Consider the following 16,109-nt stretch of genomic DNA (forward strand, 5'->3'; position numbering starts at 1 on the left):
TACATAACATTCCTTTCTAGTGCAACAGGAATATCAGCCATGACCAACATGATGTACCAGAGCAGTCCCTGAATCTTAGGATGCGGTAGGTAAGTCTGCTGCAAGTACAGCAGAACCAAACTCTGAATCCATTCTGGCTGCAACATCAACCCTATAAAATTTGGTGAAAGTATGAAGGCTGGACTATGTGGCCACCCTACACATTTCTTTGAGCAACACTGATCTTGCCTCTGTCCAGGACGACGCTATGCCCCTTGAGAAGTGTGTTTTCAAGGTCATGGGAAATTGGTTTCTGCTACTAATATAAGCTGAAGAAATCGCCATCCGAATCTATCTTTGTCCTCCTTCCTTGCTCCAGTGGGCAAAAAGGCTGGGAAATGCACTTCCTGGTTTTAGTGAAAACTCAAAACTATCTTTTGTAAAAAGGAAAGAACTGTTATTAGCGAAACATCAGCATCCAAAATTCTGAGAAAAGGCTTCCTGCAGAACAGAGCTTGTAACTCTGACACCCTTCTAGCTGAGACCACCGCTACTAAAAACATGGTTTTGACTATCAAGTCCATCAGAGACACCTCTTCCAGGGGTTCATACGGAGCTCTAACGAGCACTCTTATGACCAAATTAAGATTCCATGTCAGAAAAGGTTGACACACCAGCAGGCAAAGGCATATTGGCTCACTTTAAAAAGCTGGACACGTCTGGATGTGAAGCCAACATGGAGTAGGAGTAGGAGAGATCCGCAAGCTGCAAAGCCTTCTAAGACACCTTCCTGAAGAAAAGCCAACACCAATTAAATTGGGGCCTCACATGGGTCTGCATATGTCTGACCACACCAGCTCTGGAAACATTCACAGGCTTTTGTATAAGCTGCTACAATAGACTGCTTCTTCACATTCAGAAGAGTGGCTATGACTATGTCAGAATAGCCTTTGTGCACTAACTCAGTGCACTCAAGAGCTATGCCATAAGACAATAGTGGTCTGGATCCTCTACGGCTATACTATGTTGTAGAAGGCCTGCTGAGATAAGAGATCATTTGCCAGGAGCCAATTTGGTCTGTCAACTTAGAAATTCTACTTGTACATTGTCCACATCTGTTACATGAGCCACTGCTGAGAGAGCTAATAGATGAGTCTCTGCCCACTGAAACAGCAGTTGAGTTTCCAATCTCAACAGTGCAATCGTGGTGCCTCCCTGTTGACTGACATAAGCTACCGCTGTGGCATTGTCTGAGAAAACCCAGATCACCTTGTCTTTTAGGATGCTCTAGAAGGCTCAAAGGGCTAAGTGTATCGCTCTCAATACTAAGTGATTTACAAACTAACTCCTCTGCAAGGGTGACCATCAGCCCTGCAGCAGGCACCTTTTGTAATGAGCTCCCCAGCCATACAGGTTGGCATCTGTCGTCTAGATCACCAAGGGGAATACGCAGATGTACAATACATCCCAGGACATGGACTGTGGCTTCAACTACCAGGACAAGCAGTGCAGGAATGTGCATATCCAAAGCAGAGGGAGATCCAGGACATATGTATGCGGGGAGCACGGGGAGAGCAACACCTCCTAGAGAGGTCATAAATGTGCTATCGCCCAGAGCGCCACCACTATTATTACCATCATGGAACCCAGTAGCTGAAGATACAGCCATGCCATCAAAGTCAACATGACCCGCATCTCCAAAATCTGTTGCCTGAGCTTCGCTCTGCACACTTCTGGCAGGAACATTCTGTTTCACCTTGTCTCAAATAGGCCTCCAAGTATTTCAGGGACTGAGTTGAGACGAAGTGATTCTTCTTGAAATTTATCACCCAGCTTAGCTCCCATTGTGAGCCCTTTGGCATGAGACAGTGCTCTTATCAACCAATCATCTAAATAAGGATGCACCTGTATCCCTGCTTTGCAGAGGTACCCTACCACCATGACCATTACCTTGGCAAAGGTGTGTGGTTCTGTCACCAGCCCAAGCAGGAGAGCAAATAATTGGAATCTCAAGAATTTCATGTGGGCCAGGAAAATGGGAATATAAAGATAAGCCTTTGTTATATCTATCTAGCTGATCACTCGGCGTTACACAGATATCCCGATCTCAGCAGCAAGAATGGCCCTCTCTATGGCACTGTGTGTAAATATCTGAAGGTCAGTGTTAGCTCCTGTATCTCTTTTTCTTCCTTGAAGCCACCCCCTTCCCACCCTCACAGTATTTTACTCCCTTCCCACACCCCACAGTATTTTCTCCCCGATAGTAAGTGATATGTATACCAAGTTTGGTTGAAATGTCTCCATGCATTTCAGTTATGCACTCTCTTTCATATCCTGTAGTTTGGCCTCACGCTGCTGACTCTTACGTTTCCTTGGAGGCATTGTTACATCAATGACAGCACAGCCCAGTGTGACATCATTCCCCAAGCTTCACACAACTGGCCGAAGCAATATCTGTCTTTTTCGATGATTCTTTACATGTCACTCCCTTTCCACCCCCACAGTATTTTTTCCCAGATAGTAATTGATATGTATACCAAGTTTGGTTGAAATCTGTCCATGTGTTTCGGATTTATGCTGGAACATAAATACATACATCCGATTTTATATATATAGATAGATAGATAGATGAGGCAAGAAAATCCTCCGGTGTCACCGAGGCAATGATTGACTGGACCATTTCCATGTGGAAATGGAGAGCAGCATTGACAGACTCAAGGTCCAGGATCAGTCTCCAGTCTTGAGAGACTCTTTTGGGCACAATAAAGTATACCGAGAATCTGCCCAAGTCCAATTCTTTATCTGGTATAGCTTATATGGCACTGAGATCTCTGAGCCTCGTTACTGTTGCTTGTACAGGAAGTTCCCAGGTTAAGAACAAGTTACATTTTTAACGCAGTTTATAAGTCAGATTTATATGTAACTCAGAACATGTGAGAATCTGTATATATTTTCAGGTACTGTAGGTATTTTCCAGTCACCGGAGAGCTTAGTCTGTTTATATCTGAGGCAGATTACTTCATCATGGCATTTCCAACCCATGGAGCTAGAATGTAGCTAAACACCCAATTTTAGGCTGGCCTGGGATCACAGTATATACAGCTTTAAAATACCCCCAAATTGGAACAAACATAGCATGGAACAATGATTGGAAGCTATTCAGAGAAAAAAATGGCTTTTATCTTTGCAGTAGATGCAAGTAGAAAAAACATTTTTTAGAGGGAGCGCAAGATGGAGGCACACAGAAGAGCTACATATTTACCAGAATGTTTTGTCCCTTGGTTTCTCATTTGGATGTACCTCACAAAAGAGAGAACAGAAAGCTCAGGCATTTTCCCCTCTGAATTTGAGCCAGCCAAAAATCATGGGCTTTCTTCAGGCTCCAGTCACAATGGCTTCTCTGGTTCTGGGTCTTACTTTTAGGAAGACTGCATGAGATCTATGGAGCAAGAGGATAGCTTGGCACTCTAGGCTCGTCTGGGACTAAAATATATGGGCATAACAACTACACCCCACCCCAAATCTTTTCCTTCCCTCTTCTCCAGGCAAACAAATCTCTCTCAACTCCATTCCTCTATCCATACGATACCTTTTAGAGCCTTCAGTTCTTCGCCAAGAGTGAAGGTCACCCTATTGGGTCCTTTCCTTTGCAGTGTCTGCCTAAAGGAAGTGACATCATAGGAAGCAGAAGCTGCAAAAGAAAGGACCTAATGGAGCCAACCTTGGGCTTCCTGTTTGCAGTATTGCTCCGGCCAGCCAGCCAACCATCACCACTTTGTGAAGGCTGCAGGATGGGGAGGAATGGAGATGCAGGACAGAGAATGGGAGAAGGTAACGATTGTAAGTATGAGTTCTAGATAAGTCAAGACATTTATAATTCAGGGACTATCAGTACTCTGGATGCTCTTTTCCAGCTATTCTGCTAGCGAATTCACGAAGAGGTCCAGGAAGGGCTGAAAGATCTCTAGCTAGTACCCCTCCCAAATGATTTCTAGTACCCAATGGTCTAAGGAAATCTATGCCCCAGCCTGCCAGTACTCCGCCAGCCTCCCCATCTCCCAACTTGTGGAGGGGAGGCTAGCAGCCTAGCATCATTGCTTTTTGGAGGGTAGATTTGCGGCAGGATTTGGATGCTTGGGGGGCGCCTGGCACTCCTAAATCTGTATCTCAGGTCTTGAAAATTCCTCTGACCGGCGGACACCCCCAAGAAATGGCAAAAGCACCTACAGCCACTAAAACTTCTACACTCGGACCTACTTGGGACCTGAAGCTTGCTATCTAAGCAAAAAACAAAAGGAATTGACCCCAAAATATCCACAAAGAAGAAAATCCAGAGAAAACCAAAAAAACTCTGTGGAGTGACGATGTTCCTAAATGGACTTTATTTGAAAGTATCAAAGTTCCAAAGGTACACTAAAATCATCCACATAAAATAATTCCATCCACATAAAAGCCTTAAAGGACCTAGTCCGCTAGGGATACAGGACCCAACACGGTCCGCGTTTCGACAAAAAGTCTTCTTCAGGGGTCCAATTGAGTGGTGAACCGGAAGTGTGCCTTCATACATACATACATAGCTTCAAACTGCTTCAGTACCACTCTGCCTTCACTAGGGAGGTACACTTTGTAACTTGTGCCACCAAGGAATCCACCTTTGACATCTTAAACAGTTGCTGGAATTTGTTGACCAGGTTGCTAGAAGGGTCCTGGTAGAGGCTCCCATAATGTCCTCTGAGCCTTTTCCACTGGCACGTGACTGCGCTTCATCAGGAATGCCAGCTCTTCCTGGTCTGATTCCAACTGGAATTTTTGGCCCAGGACTCACATACTCTGCATTCTCATCACCTCAGAGGACTTAGGGGAGGTGAAGCCCATAGCTCCCGTTTCCCGCATGTGCCACACCATATGTGGAACATCGGCTATCTTCAGATAACCACCCGCCACAATTCTGGCATGAATCTGAAGTATCTCCTCCGGAGTCAATCCACATCAGTTTTAAGCAAAAACAAGGTTTTTTTAAGGCAGATGGAGGCTTTTAAAAGAAAATCAGGAAATCCAAGATGGCCTTTACGATAGTGATTCTGTCAACTAAAATGCCCAAGGAGGCTATTCACTGCATTTCTAGCCAGAGATATGAGAATACTTTTGCTTCAGACAAGCCTAAAGATGTCCAAATGGCTTGTTTCTTTAGACTGCCATCCAGAACCCTCATGGAAGTGTACCCTCAGACCCCCACCAAAGCCTGTGTGAAACCATGTGGGAGAAATGCAGCTGGCCTTGATCCAGGAACAAAACCACCATGGGAGCCAAACAACCTGTGCTAAACCCACTGTGGATGAGACCTAGGGTGAGCTTGCTCTCAAGGGAACAGTCACTGAATCTCTGAACTGTTCAACCAGACTGGCCACAAAGGAATCATGCAAAGCAGGTGCCTGTGAAGTACAGACCTGTAATCTGAGATGCTGTGTCTTCTCATAGCCAGAGTTGTCTCAAGGGAACCAAAAGCCTATGCAGCACAAAAAGCCTCATGATTGTTTAAAAACCCGAACAATAATTAGAAAATAAACTTGAGCAGAACAGAGAAGCTCCTACGACTTCATGTGTAGAGAGAAAGACTCAGGAGATCTAGCACAGCTCAGTGAGAGGACATGGAGCAGAAAAATATATAAATAAGGCTCTCTATACACTTTGCAGAGAAGGAGTGCTAAAACTCATTGGTCAAGACTGATGTTCCTATTGCACTAGAAACTAAAAACTAGGTGAACAAATATGATGTCCAATATTCAGCCAAAGGTGACTGTCATTTTGCTAACCACCACTGGCATTAAAATTAGGGACTGAATTTCTGGGTTTCAAAAGCTGGTTAACATAAGTGTGGGAAAAAGTGACTTTAGCACATCCTTGACCCATACACTAAAGCCACTTTCTACTGCACAAGTAAAATGGCCAATTTCCTTTTTTATAAATGAATGGACACTTGCTAACACTATTCTTTACCATGCACCCATTACAAAAAATTAGTGTGTGAGCTTTAGGGTGGATTTGATTTAAATCACTAGTCAGAAAGATTTTATTTTTTTTTTATAGAAAGACTCGTTTTTGCTGGTATAATCTTAATATTTACAACCAGATGATTTCATTTTTTCAAAAATAGCTTTTCAGATTAATTTTACAGTTATATAAAAAAATTACTGATTTGGTCGTACTATTAGACATACTATACATAGATAAATAATTATGATATGATTGTGAGGTGAACTTTCTCCAGGTTAATAGGTTAATCATTCATATTTGGACAACTTTTCTGCTGTACTTTATTAAAGGAGAAAAATAATTACCTTAAAAACAAATATTTATTTAACCAAAACAATAACATCATAGCATATGAATTCCTATATTTGCTTAAAAATCCATGTTAACTACTAATGTGTTTAAACAAAATATGTTTTTAAATAGCCTATTAGCCAGGTCCACACTTTAAAAACTTAAAATACTGCCTTCTGTAGCTCACCCATCTTCATCTTCTTGATTGTTCATAATCTATAAAAGAAAACAAGCATCCCTGCTTTATCAGGTCCTAAGCAATTTCTCAATTTGGAATGAATGAGCGCAAAGGAAGATAATATTTTTTCTATGCCAGCAGATGATGCTACTGCTCTTAAAAGTGAAATTATTACTTCAACAGTCTTTAAATCCAATTTATCTATGTATAGTATGTCTAATAGTACGACCAAATCAGTAATTTTTTTATATAACTGTAAAATTAATCTGAAAAGCTATTTTTGAAAAAATGAAATCATCTGGTTGTAAATATTAAGATTATACCAGCAAAAACGAGTCTTTCTATAAAAAAAAATAAAATCTTTCTGACTAGTGATTTAAATCAAATCCACCCTAAATTTAAGCCCTAAATTGCCCTAAATTGCCCTATGCAATTTAGGGCTCCTTTTACAAAGGTGCATTAGGGCCTTAACACGTGGAATAGTGTGCACTAAAATGCCGCACGCACTAGCCGCTACTGCCTCCTCTTGAGCAGGCAGTAGTTTTTTGGGTAGCACGCGCTAAAAACGCTAGCGCACCTTTGTAAAAGGAGCCCATACTCACAGACAATGCTGCTAATGTATCCAAGATGAGAATAAATTTAGAAGAGCATGAAGAGAATACTAAGCTAATAAAATGATTGCAGTACTCATTTGAAACATAGAAACATAGAAGATGATGGCAGAAAAGGGCCATAGCCCAACAAGTCTGCCCACTCTAATGACCTACCCCACTTGATTTTACCTTCCTAGAGAACCCACGTGTGCATCCCATTTCCTTTTAAAATCTGGTAAGCTGCTGGCCTCAATCACCTGATCAACCTTTCGGTGAAGAAATACTTCCTGGTGTCGCCATGAAATTTCCCTTGCGCAGACCGGCAGGAATTTTCTGCGGACCAGCACCGGTCCGCAGACCGGCGGTTCAAGAACTGTGATGTAAACTGCATACTAGACATTTTAATATTTGTTCACATTTTATTATAGCTTTTGCTGCTACTTCCTTTAAGAATTCTGCTGTATGTACATTTTCTGAAGTATTACTTGTGTCTGTAAGCAAGATATTCCCTTCTTCTGTTATACAAGAAGATACAGTGGTTCTTAGTATAAGGTAGAAATTATCCACAATGTTATTCAAAATATTCCACCTAATTAACAGCTTAGATCAATATTCTTTTGTAAAATGGATCCTCATCAAGCTACCGTGAGTCTTTTATATACACAGTAATATAGCCAACATCTTCATAGGATCCCATTTAACTTTCCCATAGTCTCTTTCTTTTTAATTACTTATTAATAATATAGCAATACAAAGTGACTTATATGTGCTTTAAATCATTGTAAGGATCACCTCTCCTAACATGAGCAATGTTTCACTATATCTTCCTCAGGGTCGAGGTTCCTCACTGGTTTTAAATTTCTACAAAAGATCATCCATTTTAAAATGTATTCATCCAAAGAGAGCTACAGCAAAACAGAGAGAAACGCTATAGATCCTATAGCTCTTACTTCAGTCAGCATTTTTGCTAGTGTTAACATCACATTACAGAGGCTTTACTCTGTCAACGCTGATGTGTTTGAAATAGGGTAGACAGATGTCAGATGCCGTAATCAGTAAGGAGAGTGAAGCCTCTGTAATGTGATGTTAACTCGCTTGACATCCAGCAAATGCAATACTTTATCCTTTTTCTTAAATCCCATAGGGTGGCGGACAAACGGACTTTCTGATTGACATGGAAGGCTGAGATTACTTCCGGTAAGAAGGACAGAACCTTGTGTACAGAGAGTCCTGCTTCAATAAACTTAAAAAAACGGTTCTCTGCAGGACAGAGCTTGTAATTCGGAAACTCATTTTGCCAATGTAATTGCCACCAGAAACACTGCCTAGCCTGTAAGATCCAGAAGGGAGCTTTACTGAGATCTTGTACTACAGTGTTAAAATTCCAGGAAAGGGAGCCGCACAAGAGGGTGCAACTGAAGAGCCCCATTAATAACCAGGCAACATCTGGGTGAAAGGTCACAGACCTCCTTCCCCCGAGCTTAGAAACAGGAAAGGCCTGCTATCCAACTCACAGACACTACTGAAGTTCTTGCAAAAAGTCCAGGACTATTAAAATCAGAGCTCATAAGGACTCTACATCATCTTTTTCTATTGCTATTGCGTAGTATATGCTTTTCAACATTTGTTTCACATAGGCGTTTGTTTGATATCTTTTGTGTGGTTTGTTTCATACCTGAACCACCATGGACCCCTGAAGAAGGTGTGTTATTCGAAACACGGACCGTGTCGGGTCCCATGGTTGGTAATAAGGTTGTATATTTTATTGCATTTTTATTGGTTTGATAAACAACGCCTGCATCTTGTACATAATCTGCAGTTTGTATGTTGTTTTTTGTTCTCTACATCATCTACATCATACCAGTGCTAAAAGGACTTCCAGGCCTTGGCATAGTCTACTATCGTCAATAGTACTCCTCTCATTTGCTTATCCGCCTCAATCTTAGCTCTAAGCTCAGTTGAAATGACCATGTCTGAGTAACCCTTGCTATCAAGAGCCACTCTATAAGCCCAAAGTGTTTCAGTTTTTCGATAGGGACCAGTCTGTTACTGAGAAGATCCACTTGGACCAGCAGTCTTAGGCCTTCATCCCTCTGGAGGCAAACTAGGTTCACATACAGTGGTCTGAAAGACCAATCAGGCACTACAAGACTACCAAGCCTGGATAACTTGCAATCCTACAAATGACTCACAATAGCATGGGCCATGAGGGAAACACAGACAAAAGCCCTTTCTCTGGCTATGGTTGGACCAATGAATCAAACCCTGTGCTTCCAGGCTTGTATCTTTGACTGTAAAAGTGATCCGCCTTTGTTTATACAGAGGAGGCCATAAAATAAATCTGTGGACACCAAAATATGGAGGTCCTATATGGATGCCTGGGGGGAAAGAGACCATTCCCCCAGGTTGAGAGTCTGCCGACTGAGAAAGTTAGCCTACACATTTTCCACTCCTGCATGAGCTTCTGCCCACTGAAAAAGGGGTTGAGATTCTAGATGTTACGGGGCGCTTCTGGGACCTCCTTGATTGTGGACATAGGCCACTGCTGTCGAAACTGATATGGCAACTAACATTGTAAATCAGGCTTCTGGTTATTTGACTATTAAAACTAAATAAACAACATAGAAGGAAGCTTGCAAAAATTGCAGTTATTATCTGAATCCCAGATTCATGAAAGAGAGGTAATTAATAGAAGATTGGACTATCTAGATCAGTGGTTCCCAAACCTGTCCTGGGGGACCCCCAGCCAGTCAGATTTTCAAGATATCCCTAATGAATATGCATGAGAGAGATTTGCATACCTGTCACTTCCATTATATGCAAATATCTCTCATGCATATTCATTAGGGATATCTTGAAAACCTGACTGGCTGGGGGTCCCCCAGGACAGGTTTGAGAACCATCGATCTAGATAATCTGCGAAGAAAGCACAATCCTATGTTTATAAACTTCCCTAAATAGTTGCTATTGTCAACTTTGCAAATGATTCATAAGTATTTAAGGGAAATTCTAGGATTTAACATAGCAGTTACGCACTCCTTTCGACAAACTAGCAGTACAAACCAGCCTCCCACCCTCCCCCCCCCTTTGACACGTCCTTAGGAGGAAGCTGTACAAATCAACATTCATGTACCAGGGACACAAGAAATGGAATAGTCTCGCTCTCCAACCTATACATCTTCAGGAAAAAACTTAAGACCCACCTTTTCTCCTTGGACCTATAACAAAATCTCAGGAACCGAGCCACCCCCCCCCCCAAAAAAAAAAAAAAAAAAAAAAAACCAGGCTGTATCTTAATATTAACAAGATCAAAGCATTGTGAAACTGTGGTGATCAATCACTTCAGAATGTTACTATCTTAGAAGTTAAAATTATATTCATAAAGTCTACCAAAATTGTAAGAGTAATTTATGACTCCAATTTAAGCTATAGCCATTATATTTTGTTAATTGTTGGGATGTGATTTTATAGACTGCACCAGATTCTTTCTATCCATAGTTTCCTTGAACCTAGAGCACTTTATATACTTATTTATATACTAGTGGTTACACATCTAGATTATAGCTCACTCTTTTCAAAGGATTGAGTCAATAGAAACTTAGACTTCTAATACTCATGTAAAATATTGCTGCTAAACTCCTCAGTGGTAGAAAGTTCACTTTATCACCTCATTATTAAAAGCAGAGCACTGGCTGTTGAATGAATTCTTTATTAATAAAATTGTAATATTAGTACATAAAATTCATCTTTGGAATCAATCTCTTTTTTTTCTCACTATTTAATACTTTATTCTGGCACCTGCGCTCTTTACATCAAAATCTTAATTGGTATCTGAGTAGATTACTATAGATTTTGTCCGGTCCTTTTGAAATACTGCAACAGTAAAGCAAAGTTGTTTACCTGTAACAGGTGTTCTCCACAAACAGCAGGGGAATGCAGCCACACTTGTTGGTAAAGTCCTCTGACCGAGCCTGTGTGCCGGTGCTCTCTCCTAGCTAGGCAACCTTTTGAGCTTACTGAGCATGTGCAGGAATCCCTACACCTATGACCCCTCCCCTCAGGTTGTCAGTTTTGTCTCTAGCCCATGAAAGGAATGAGACGGGATGGAGGGCAGGCAAGTGTCGCTGCATTCCCCTGCTGTCTACGGAGAACACCTATAATGTAAGCAACTTTGCTTTCTCCGGAAACAAGCAGGGGATATGCAGGTACACATGTTAGTGAGTCCCAAGCTGCAACCTGCAGGAGCGGTCGAAGATAAAATTGACAACCTGAAGGGAGGGGCTCCTGCACATGCTCAGTAAGATCAAAAGCTTACCTAGCTAGGGGCAGCACCAGCACACAAGCTCAGTCAGAAGACTTCACCAACAAGTGTGCCTCCATATCCTCTACTTGTCTCCGGAGAAACAATGTTACAGACTGCTGAGACCATAAAGCTAATTACACTTTATCCTAATATCAACACTGGTATACCAGTGCAAAAATCAATCTGCACAGCCCCTCTCATTTGCTTATCTACCTCAAACTGAATTTTTTAAAATCCTCTTCACATGCACATGTTACTAGAAAGTGGGTAGCTCCTGTGTGATCAAGTCAAGCAGATCACCATCAAAAACCTCCTTTGAAACAATCTTCAGGGTATCAGGTTTCTCTACTGCCGCTGAAGGAACTTTCTCCCATGCCGTGTAATGAACATTGGTACTTAAATCCACTGTGACAGCAGTTACCATTTTTTGTCCATCTCTACATGATTTGCATTCTCCTCATGTGGACATGTAATCACTGGTTTCATTGCTACACAAGATGTTTCACCAGAAGGTACTGCCAAGTTGAATATTCAAAACCTGTAACTTCAAATTTTCACAAAAACATCACTTGCACTGATCAACTAGTGAGTTTCTCAAGTACAAGAAAATGTTTGTGCATTCTAGTCTGAACACCATTTTTCCATACAGCTACTTCATCTCTCATCTTGGGTGACGTATACATAATATTCTGATGCAAGTAAAACTGTTCAACTGTTTCTACTATTTTCATTTCCAAACCATGTGTGCCTTTCTACTAAATTTCACTCTGCCTGGTCATGAATGTTTCCAGATTTTATTAAAATTTGATATTCCACCAATCATAAAGGAGGAAATTCTGTATAGGATGCCAGTTTCTGCAGCTGCCTAAGAAGCGATTGAGAATTGCATACTGATGTCCTATATAGAATCGCGTCTGACTTAAGGGACAGATACCTAAAAAACTATGGGGCTCATAATCGAAAGAGAAAAACTTCCAAAAAACGGCCTAAGTCGGCACTTGGATGATCATAAACGAAAGACGTCCAAGTGCCGATAATCAAACCGGGTTTTGGACGTATTTCTAAACGACCTAGGCCTTCATAGTGCCGCTGAACGACCATAACTAAATGGGGCGTTTCAGGAGGAGTGTCAAGGGCGGGATGTGGGCAGGCTTAGACTTAGTTGTACTGCATGTATAACTGAAAGTTATACAGCACAGGTTCGACGGAACTTGGACATTGTGACTTAGACCATTTAAAACATGGTCTAAGTCACAAAAACCCACCTAAAGTGACCAAATAAACACTGCAAACACATAATACAGACCCCCCACACACTACCCCAGTTATCACCGACCCCACCCCTACCCTCATAAAAATATTAATCACAACTTGAAAATTGTGCCTCCAGAACATCACCTGATCTGAAAAAGCTGAATGAAAACAAACAGAGATACATTTTCTCATTGGATACTGTTGAACCGCATGGATTGAATGGGGAGATAGAGTGAATTTTGGTCATTGGATACAGGTTGGTCCAATGAGACACAGGGGGAGGGACTTGACAATGAATGATTGGTGATAATATTTAAATCCAGGGGTTGGACGCCGCCGCCATCTTTCGCTTTGATATAGACTAGAGTCGGATGACACGCGCGACCTCAGTGAGTACATGAATGCTTTAAGAGATTAGGAGATAATGAGGTATGACTTTAGGAAGGGGGGTTAGATAACAAACGATACTAATGACTTCCCTTTTTTGCTATACATAGGAAGATCCTTGATACAGCACTAGTTGGTGCAAAACATGTCATGTCGGGTCAGACTCCCAGGCGTTGGCTGATATAAGCTAAGTACACATATCACCTTTTATACAATACAAGGATTGAAAACTGTACCTTTTTACATAAAGAAAGAATTTAAATTTGATAAAAAAATAATGATTATAAAATTGTATATGAGCAGCCAATGATGAAGTGCCACTTAATTTTTCCCGCAGTCACGAGATAGCATAGCGGTGGAGTGGTGGGGCTGAGGCGTACTCATAAACGTTAGTAATCTGCAAGACCCAGTCCAATAGGTCACGTTTACTTTATGAATATTTAGGACTAGAATGAAACAACTAATAAGTTGATTGCCATATAATCCAGAACATCACCTGGCAGCCTGGCATAGGAAAGCCTAGTCGTGCTGCACAGAGGCGTCTTAAACCATCTTGGGGGTGGATTAGGGACCCATAGAGGGGTGGACCCATGCCAATAAGCCCCTGTAATCACTGCATTGATATTGAAACATGTGCACTCCCCTATACACCCCCAAAACCCTTTTTTACTAGCATATAAGTGACTCCTGCAGCCATAAGGACTATTGGGGTGGTAGATAAGTGAGTCTAGGGGATTCTGGAGGTGGTTTGGGAAGCTCACCATGACCTATAAGGGAGCTGTAGTGAGATGAAGACATGGCACCCTTTTTGTGAAGTTCATAGCAGTGCCCTGTAAGGTACCCCACTATTTAGGTGCCATGTCTGGGTGTTCAGTCTATCACTTTGTAGACCCTTCCCACGTCCAACAAGACTTGTTCTAGGCGTTTTTGACTTGGATGAATAGTTAGACGAAAATGTGATATAAAGATGGATGATTTAGCGGCTTGGACGATCAGATCAGCAGGACATATAGTTAAGACGATTTTCAAAACGAAAAAAGATTTGGACATATTTTTCAAAAATGTGTCCTAAGCTACTTTTTACTTTGGACTTGCGACTTGGACGAAAACAGACTTAGACGTTCCTTTCGATTATGCCCCTCCATGTCTATAAAAACCTAATTCCTATGTGTATAAAAAACTATTTTTTAGCTGTACACCACCTTGAAACTTTGTTTAGGCGGTATAAAAAATTCTTAAATAAGCATGGAAACTTGGCCTAACCCCACCCAGCCACCCCAATTCTCTAACTAGTACCCATGTCACAGGTGTCGATTAGAGAACTGCATTGATGCTAAGCTGACTGTGGCAAGGGAATCTCCCTGCATGATTAATTGATTGGCAGCAACCCCCTCTCAACACTGTACATTTAGGCTATTCTTATGTTCTTATGGATCCCAATATCTTGTAGGTGTTGTAATATACAAAATCAAAAGCTGCAGATAAATTAAGAGATAATAGAAAAACAGATTTTGCTTTCTCTGTACTATGGTGCTTTCTAAAGCCTGTCTGATTAGGATGTAATACATTGGACTTTTCCAATAAATCTTGCAATTGAGTATGAACTATATTCTCAATAGTTTTAGCAATAAATGGAAGCTTTACTATTGGACAATAGTTTATTACACAATGTTGAAGAGATGGAGGGATCCTTAATTTTAGGATAGCAGATTTACATAGTACTGACACATGTCCAGAGGTCAAACTGTCTGAAATCATGGAAAGCAAAAAAGTTTTAAGTTGAGAGATCCAGTTTTTGAAAACAGATGTAGGAATAGAGTCTTTAAATGATGTACTAGTTTTCATTGAAGCTATAATAGTGACGAGTTCTTGAGAAGTAAGAACTGTAAACATCTGTACATTACTAAGAGGAAAATGATTAGGTCTTTGATTATCAGAAAGGACTGAATTATTAGTAGATAACTGGTGTACATACCTGTAACTTTATCTTTGAAAAATTGAGCAAGATTTTGTGCTGTTGGATTAGACGAACTAATGACTACTTTAGGGTTGTAATTAGTTAAGATTTTTTAGAATCTTGCATAAGGCTGCAGAAGTGAGAGCATTCAAGATTTGTTTAGAGAAATATTTTTTCTTAGCTTCATAAATAGCATATTTGTAAAAAGTTGCAATATTCTTAAATCATTCTTTACAACAAGAATTTGGAGCATGATGTCATTTGTGTTCTGCCTTTCTGAGTTGTTTTTTGTAGACTATTAAGATGTATACCAAGAGGCCCTAAATGTTTGAAAACTAAAAGAAGAATAGGCCTTAAGAGGAGCTAAAGCATTGTAAGTAGTTTTAAGTGATGTATTAAAAGTAGTTTTATTTTCTAATGATAATTAATTTTAAAAATCTAGTACTAAATCAAGATGTGAAAAAAATGAATCTTGATTAATTTTGCTAAAATTGCAAGTAAAATGTAATTGCTGAGAAGAATAATGAATAATAGTAGTAATCTTAAATAAAACCAAAGAATGATCAGTTGATGGGACAGGTAAAGTGGAAAGATAATCGACTTCTTGTGACATAGAATTTGAAGAAAGTATTAAATCTAATCTATGCCCTTTTAAATGAGTTGGATCAGTTGAGAGAAGAAAGAGGTCTAAATCAGAAAATAACTTGTAAAAAAATATTTTATAAAGGAAGAAAGAGGATCATCAAGATGGATGTTAAAATCACCTAAGGTCAGTGGATTAGAAAACTGAATAGAATGATCTATTAGAAGAGATTGTAGAGCTTCAAATGAGCTCACTTAAGAGGTGGATGATGATAGATAAGAAGGAAGTCAATAGAGGGAGAGGTTAACAACTTAAACTGGAGTGATTCAAATAATGGACTAAATAGTGTAGAGAAATTAGTAAGAGTAAGAGAAAAGGCATAAACAACAGCTACATTGCCTCCCTGGCAGAAAGGCCTGTTAGACTGATAAATCAAAAAATTAATAGGAGTAGCTTGGTAAAATAAGCCATATCAGATAGAGTTAGTTTAATAAAAATTTGATATCTCACTTATTAAATTTCTAAGCGGTGCACAAAGGTATAAAACATTT

The 16,109-nt window shown here is 40.4% G+C and overlaps 1 protein-coding gene across 26 annotated transcripts in view; it reads right to left on the reverse strand.

Moving 5' to 3' along the window:
* FOXP2 (forkhead box P2) overlaps positions 1 to 16,109 on the reverse strand; it is a 979,918-nt gene that overhangs the window by 698,192 nt on the left and 265,617 nt on the right. The window lies entirely within an intron of this gene.

This window comes from Geotrypetes seraphini, chromosome 9 (genome assembly GCF_902459505.1).
Source record: "Geotrypetes seraphini chromosome 9, aGeoSer1.1, whole genome shotgun sequence".
NCBI classification, from domain to species: Eukaryota; Metazoa; Chordata; class Amphibia; order Gymnophiona; family Dermophiidae; genus Geotrypetes; species Geotrypetes seraphini.